Genomic DNA, 8,416 nt, shown 5'->3' on the forward strand with positions numbered 1-8,416 from the left:
ATTCATCACCATCATCTGCCACTTAATTTACTCCTCACCACAGACGGCCAGGAGCTCCCGCACATCCATGTCTTGCCACATCTCCATTTTGTTCCAATCGTAGCTGTAACATTAGCTGAAGACAATATTTGTTTGCGTCTTGTTTACAGGCTGCAGCAATATGTGGCATTAGGACTGTGCGCTCCCATTGTAAACTAGAGTCCTACCCCGCTTGTTAGCAACCCTTTGTACAAGACAAAATGTAAAGACACATTTGCTCCCTTGCTTCTCTCCTCTAGAGTTACCACCCTGTCCATCACCATTCTCTGCTGGCGTCTTTCATTCGGCACTAAAGGAACTGAGCTTTCCTCCCTCTCAGTCTCCGCACTGTCACTCTCTCTGTCTGCGTGCAGTCCACATCCTCTTCCTCATCATCATCACTCACCTGAATACTACTATCTGACCTGTTGAAAACAGGCTATCTGAGTTATGAAAGGAATGCGTCCTGCTGCCACATTTTCTTCACTGTTTTTGGTCAAACAACTAAATGCAGGAAACCAAACCTGTTTCAAAAACTGTGATCACAGACAAGAGTTTCGGAGTAAGTGTGTAGATAGCCCATAGCAGGTCCTTCTCATGTGCTGTGTTGGGCAGTCACGCATAGCGCATTACAGTAGTAATTGTTACGGTGGGCACTTTTCACCTGCCATACATACTCAGCTTACTCAGTAATTTTCCATTCACATTCATTTCCCTCTCCTGCCTGTCTACCACACCCACCTCATCAGGGCTACTGCTCTCACCTGTGGATCATTACCTCCTTCCACTATAAAAACCTTCTGATTTACAGACTCTCCTTGCCAGATTATTCTTCGCCCACATGCAAGACTTTCCAGCACTGCTTACCTGCCTGACCAGCCATTAGTAAGCCCCTCTGTCACCTCTGCCTGCCAGCGGACTGAAATGTTCAGGTCCAAGGACCCACGTGCTTGTTTTCTGTTCTGCCTCCGTGTCTGCCCCGTCTGGTCCCTGGCACCTGAACCCAGAGATTGTGTGTGGGCTCTGAACCCAAATAACTGTTACCTGTATTTCTTCTGCACAAGTGCCTTCTTTGCTTGTGTTAAATTAAAGGTCATTACCAACTGTCACTGACCTCTGGAGTGCTGCATTTGGATTCAATCACACATGTTGAAAGTAATATTGCTTTTTCTAGCAATGAGTACTGTAACTAATTATTAATAACATTTCAGTTACAACATGACAGTTACTCCAAAATCAAACCACTCGTTACAACGTCACTTTTAGGGCCCGACCGATTTATCGGCTGGCTGATTTAGTCGGCTGATTATAGCCATTAAATGCCGATGTTAACACTTTTCATCACTAATAAAACGTAGGGAATATGGTGCTTTACTTAGAAATGATATCCTTGTGTTACTGTTTGCACTATAACCTACCTATGTTAAACTGGCAATAATAAGAACTCTGGTACTGTGAACATACATGTGAATGTTTACTGCCCTTTTGCACATCATATTTTTGATTTTTGTGTTCAAATTGTTCATATGCTGCTTGTTCCACACAATTTCTGATAATAAAAGTTTTTGAAAATAGTAAAATGTTCTTCCTTCAATTCATATCTTTGTAACGAGTGTTTGAACTATATTTAAGCCATCCAAAGCAGGTATTTCGGGGGTTTTTAAATGGAAAAATGTAAAAATTTAATCGGCCGATATATCGGTTATCAGATTTTTTGATACTGACAGACAAAAAAAACAAAAAAAACAAAAAAACAAAACAAAAAAACAAGTGCACCTAGTATTCCGGTCTGAAACACTTCCTATGACTGAAAGCACATCATGAGGCTCCAGGAATTACACCCCACCGAAGGTGACCCCCCTGACATCGGCTGTAGCGCTACACTAGCTAAACAACCAAAACTGGATATTACTCATGGGCAGCTGCAGGCTACATCGAAGTAATGAAGCTTGTGGCTGGTATGTTGTGAATGAAACGTCCACAAGCGACTCTCCATGTTTTAGGCAACTGAAGACACCCAGGAAAAAAAAAAGAATCATTTGCAAGTGATCTAGCCTTAGCTACACTTTCCGGTGTTTACCCTGACATTCACATGAGGCACACATCGCAATTACCGGTTTTATAGGGTGTAACGGAGAACTAATATAACGAGTAGTGTAACGAATTACTGTTGGCAGGGAGTAATAGGTATTGCATTACTTTTGGAAAGAGTAGCAAGTAATGAGTAATACATTACATTTTTAGAGTAATGAGTCCAACAGTGATCCCACATAATTAAAAGTCATTAGTTAGTGTATAACCCATGTATTCAGGTGGGCTGTGATCATGTGACCAATGTGCTGATGAGTTTAAAGAAGGAATCACATGTAATGAAGTGGGTTTGGGTCTGATGGATGGGTCACAAAACACGGGACTTTCCCTCATAAGACCGGTTCTCAGAACCATGTACAACCAATGAGGTGAACCAGGTGAAAGCTATTTGAAGGTACATCATCACCATGTTTCTTTTCCCTAAACCAACCAAACCTATGTAACTTCATGCTAAGTACATCATTCATGGGGTGCAAGAGTGGCAGTGCACTGACACCTCTACAGCTACCAGTCCACACTGCTTATTTCCCAGCCAAGTCCACATGAGATGAGCTACTGTCACCTCCAAGAGATGCAAGAGAGCACAGGGTTTTTATTATTTTTGGAAAGGAGTTGTTCTGAAATAATTACTTTGTCACCAGCTGTGCACATATTGTAGGAAAGACTAAAGTAAGGCCAAACATTTGGGATCACAAAGCCCTGCTGGGTGTGCTCATCAGGAACCCTCAGAATTTCTTATTTTTTAGTGTTGGCACATGTCCTCTCCTCAGAAAAGCAGCAGTTTTTATCACACTCAGTCCCTGCATCCAAGTGTAGACCTGGAGAAATTTTATTTGCGCATGTCACATCTAGTGTGTGCTGTGGACATCAACAGAAGTCAGCCTCAGTCGTTTTTATGCATCACATGTTTATCGGAATCAGAGCCTGGAGCTGAAGGATGGAAACAACTGATTAATTATATTTTAAACTATAGAAACTGAAATCTATTCACACAATATTCCTTACAATAAAAGAAGCTGCACATATTTTTGGTCAATAACTTATCTCAACGCTGTGACGTCCCACACTGGAACTCCCCCAGCTGGATTACTTCATTATTGAAAAGGGGAATCCTCAGATTCCACATCATCTACGTGATTTACTGCAACTGCAGCAGAGATGTAGCTGTGGTTGTGCCATTACACTCATAGAAATATCTGTAGTAAGATAAGCTGCATTCCTTCACGCTCATTTCAACTTCAGTAGTTTCAGATAACAGTAGGGAAAACTGTGAGTCAGTCTAAACATGGAACATACTATACTTCACAGCTCATTGTTTGAAATACCTATACAGTACTCCCGGCAATTTCACTTTATCTATTACTGCAAATCAGACTATTTACACACAAAGAAGACTAAAAACACCCAAGATCTGAACAAGATTGAACACTGTGAGTAAGAACCATTCTCATACAGAGAAGAATCGAATGTAGTGTGGAAGTTCAGAGGAACACCTTGAATTTTCCCTTTCATAAGCAGTCTGGTGGAAAACCGTGCTGTTGCATTCAGACCTGTTTGTCACATCAGAGAGATAAGACAAACCAGTCGCCTCTCTCAATATGATGGTTATCTCAGCCATCAAATTGTTGCTGGCCACATAAATTCCTTTGAACCTGTAAATTAGTCAGCCTTTCAGAGGTGAGAAAGAAAGCCCTTTTTCAATTTTCAGATTGACTTACAAATTTTTTTAAAGCTGAGTTTTAAATGAGTTAAAGGTTTCCAGCACTTGATCAGACCATGGACCAGGTCGCACCACACAAGAATCTAAAAGTAGTCATTCAGTTATCATGCAACCAGGGAGACATTTAACTTGTACAAACAGAAATAAAATCAAGCACAAACCCTCCCAGAAGCAATCTTTAAAATTGGTAACTAAACTAAAAGAAAAGTGCATTTCAAAACGCTGTAAAGGTCTTGAACTTTAGGATGGTGTGAAAAGTCGGCCCCCACAGAGTACAGCAAGATGCAAACAGCAATAATGGTGATATAATGATCATCTGTACAGAGGAGCATGAGGAGGAAATTAAATTAGATTTAGATCAATAGGTAAATAGATCCATTTCAATAAAACTATTTATGATACATTAAAAACATGAAAGGCAGTGAGTGGAAAGACCAAGAGTTAATGTGTCTTTACATTTCATCTGACATTGCAAATTTTTTACAGCAGATAGAACAATAAAAACACATCAGGCTCAGTGTGCAAGTTTTCTGTGTGTAGAAATTTTTATCGGATGTCAGATTAGGAAGACACTCAACAGAAAAATAAGGACACTGGTGTGCAAGAGCCTTAAAATTGGCTATGTAGGAGCTGCTTTTAAGGCCTTCACACGTCCGTATTTATTATTCGAAATTGTTGCACATTTAAAAAATAAATATGAACTGATGTTGTATCATTCATTCATTCATTCATTCATCTTCTAACCGCTTCATCCTCTTGAGGGTCGCGGGGGGGCTGGAGCCTATCCCAGCTACATCGGGCAAGAGGCAGGGTACACCCTGGACAGGTCGCCAGACTATCGCAGGGCTGACACATAGAGACAAACAACCATTCACGCTCACATTCACACCTATGGTCAATTTAGAGTTATCAATTAACCTAGTCCCCAATCTGCATGTCTTTGGACTGTGGGAGGAAGCCGGAGTGCCCGGAGAGAACCCACGCTGACACGGGGAGGATGTTGTATCAATCACGACTAAAACTTTTGGTTCAGAATCAATTTTATTGTAGAAATATGTGGTTCTCTGTTTATTGTGTGATTTCAGTATGCTAACAGCACATCATACTGGACAACTGACATCCTGAAATAAACCTGGAAACAACTGACGACCCCATTTTGTGCAATATTGCAAATCTTTTGGAACAATAAGACATACTGGACTCTGTGTTGAACAGTTTTTGTTATTCATGTATTCTTATGGTGGGTAAGGTGAGTACAGGGTTGCTTATTAATTTGTTATGATAATGTCATATTTATTACAGAAGACAGTTGTGTCATTGCAAACCAAAACAGACAATGCAGTATAATTAATGGTGTTCTTCATTGTGATCAATTGCGCAATGATGTGATTTACTGTGACTCTTGGCTATTAATATCTGCAGACCTGCCACAAACAGACTGGGAGCTCTGTGGGTTAAAGTAAAGGACCCTCAGAAGACCAGCTGAGACAGAGAGAACAATGCAGGCTGCTAAAACCGTCTGTGGTAGAGCACCACACAGGCAGAGTTTGGAAAAGGGACATGACACCATCTTAAACAAGACTGCCTCATCCCTATTGGCTACATGCAGACTTGTTTAAGATTATCCACTAAAATGTTCATCTGTCTTTCCTAGATCATCCCTGCTTAACATGTGAGTCTACTGATCAGCAGAGTGGATTAGCTGCTTGCTCAAGAGCAGTGATTTTCAAGCTTTTTCGTGTCTATGTGTAAACTGACACATATCCGGTCACGTCACCCATTTGATAAGACTTTCCTTCAGGGACGTCTGTCTGAAAGGATTTGGGTTGTTCGAAATGACTCAGGCCAGAATTCTGTTGGTAACAACTACAGTTGAACTGTGGAGAGTGTGAAACCTATTATCAGAATAGTCACTCTTACTCACACTTGGCTCACTTCTATGGTGAGTTAAATTGTGAAAATGAACTATTCCACCCCTTGGATCTCCCTCTAGGACCCCTTGGGGTCCTCAGACCCCTGGTTGAGAACCACGGCTCAAGAGTACTTCAGTACTAGGTGGTGAGTAGATAGTACTTCTAAAATTTCCTCACCCACATTTTCCAAGTGGACCAAGGATGAACGGAACAAATATATCGGGTGGGTTTGGCTCTATTTTTGGCTCTAGACAGGAGAGGAGGTGAAGCCCATTCTGTCAAACCCCTTCTATGGTCTGAAGGCAGGCAAAGAGAAGTCTGTTTCCGACAGCTCAGCTGAGACGCTAATTTCAAACCAGATGAGAAAAACTCAGCCAGACAAGCAATGTATATGGGAGCATCTCAGCCACCCAGGACTCTGAACTAACAGATTAACAGATTAACAGAAATCTCCTGAGATTTACAAAAAGCTCACTTTTATTCACAAAATCTGGGATGACTGCGATCTTCAAGACGGAAACAAATATTCCTTTTGTTTTTCATCTGACTTACCTTTAACAATCACAAAGGCACACGGCTTATGAAGGATTTTCACAGGATTATCCAAGTTTGTGAATCTTTTGGCTCGACCAACCGGAAACGGGAAGTGAAAGGACGCTCTGCCTCTGAACTGCAAATAAGCAAGTAATCAACTTCTATATTCTTAATTTTTTTGTAAACGACTACAAAGCAATTGATCCGTTAAACCCAAGCCACCTGAGAGAACAGTGACAGGGAGCTCATTCCAGGATTAGACATTCAATCAACTTAAGACACCCAGGAAGGTGTTGATCATGGGTCTTTGCACAAGCAAGTCCACTGTCACCCTGGATCCCAGCACTCATATCCTGAGTGCAGACCGAGCCAGCCATGCAGCGGGAGAGAGCATCAGCCCTGAAGGGACCCCCATTTTGGATGAGGGCATCCTGATGGTTCAGCCTGTTAAAAGCAAAGCTGAGGGTGGAGGAGGAGGGACAAAGAGCGGTGGAGTGGTCAACCAAACAGCCAAGGGCTACCTGGAACTGGGGGGGAAGGGAGGTGGAGAGGGGGAGGCACAGACCTCACGGGAGGCTGAGGAAGAGAATGAAGATGAGGAAGGTGATGAGGTGGAGGAGCTGATTAACTTCTCAGACAGTGAGGGGAGTCTGAGGAGTGAGTTTCTGGAGTAGTGAGGAAGAAGATGGGAGGTGATAGCAGGAAAGGGAAGAGAATTATGAAAGAGGACAAAGAGAGATGTTGTTTTCATGTTGATCTTGTCATTGCTGAATGATTTTAAATAAATTTCATTTTCTGCTTTAAAACTTCTGGTGGCTTAGTTATTTTTTGTGTTCCACAGTATGACTCCTAATGTACTATATATCACTGCTGAACTACATCTTCATCTGTAAAATAATGTATAGCCTCAAGCTCTAATCTTCTTTAAAGGGACATTTCACCTACAGATTAGAAATACATATTTTTCCTCTTACATGTAGTGCTATTTATCAGGCTAGTTGTTTTGATGTGAGTTGCTGAGTGTTGGTTCCATTATATTGAAGAGAAAGCAAACATCTCTACAGCCAATACCTCCAACACTTGGCAGCTCACACCAAAATAATCAGATTGATAAACATCACTGCATGTTAATAAGAGGACTCTGGATTTACCAGAAATAATATGGCTAAGGCTAGCAATATAACCATATTCATTACAAGTATGTATGTCACTGAAGATATGTACAATGACATTTTGGCTGGTGAAAATTACTTTTTTGATGTCTAAAATTAGATTCTTACTATAAATAAAAATGAATTGAAGATATATCAAATATAATCATCATATAATCATATGAGAACATAATGTTTGCTACAAACAAAATATTTCAAATATCTAAAATACAATTACATTTATGATATCTGAAATGTCAGAACAATCGCAGTTATCTACAATGAATATTGCAGCTAACAAGAATTGAACTGCTGATATTAACAATTAACATTTCAGTCAGGAACACTTTAGTCAAAGAAAATTTAATTTCCATTTGCAGTGTTATATTTGGCGGTATGGCTCTGTTTTGGGCCTGTTCCCTGCGCCTACAGTATGTGGAAAGCCTATGGCAGAGAGGCAAACCTCCCTGCCCTTCCATGTGCCAACGAGGAAAGCCTAAAGCAGGGAGAGCAGCAGCAAAAAAAAACCCCAAAACAAAACAAAAAAAAAAACAACCATGCCAGACAAACCTCTCTGGCCTTTCAGTGCACTGGAAGTGCCAGCAGAGGAGCAGCTTAGATGGACAGCCAAGTAGACTAATGAATTTTAATGTGGCTAACAGAACCAACATGGATTGCTAAATGATTTACATAGCTAGTGCGTTAATAAAGAGGGCACTGCAGATAAGCATCAGCCAGTAGTTCAAAAAACACTTAAGTATTGAGGATGACTTGAGTCTTGGGCCGGAGGTAACATTCATGAGCAAATGATGACCATCGGTCCATAGCCTTGGTGTTGAGACAGGAGCAATGGATGCTGCAGTTGTAGCTTCTCCCCTGCGGAGAGATTGAGCAGTATAGTGGTCATGTGGTAGCCCACAGGGCTGGCAGAGGAGGCAAAGACAAGAAGCAAACAAGATCAGGACATGGGATTTCCCTCCTTCGTGCAA

This window comes from Epinephelus fuscoguttatus, linkage group LG9 (assembly GCF_011397635.1).
Source record: "Epinephelus fuscoguttatus linkage group LG9, E.fuscoguttatus.final_Chr_v1".
In the NCBI taxonomy this organism is placed as follows: Eukaryota; Metazoa; Chordata; class Actinopteri; order Perciformes; family Serranidae; genus Epinephelus; species Epinephelus fuscoguttatus.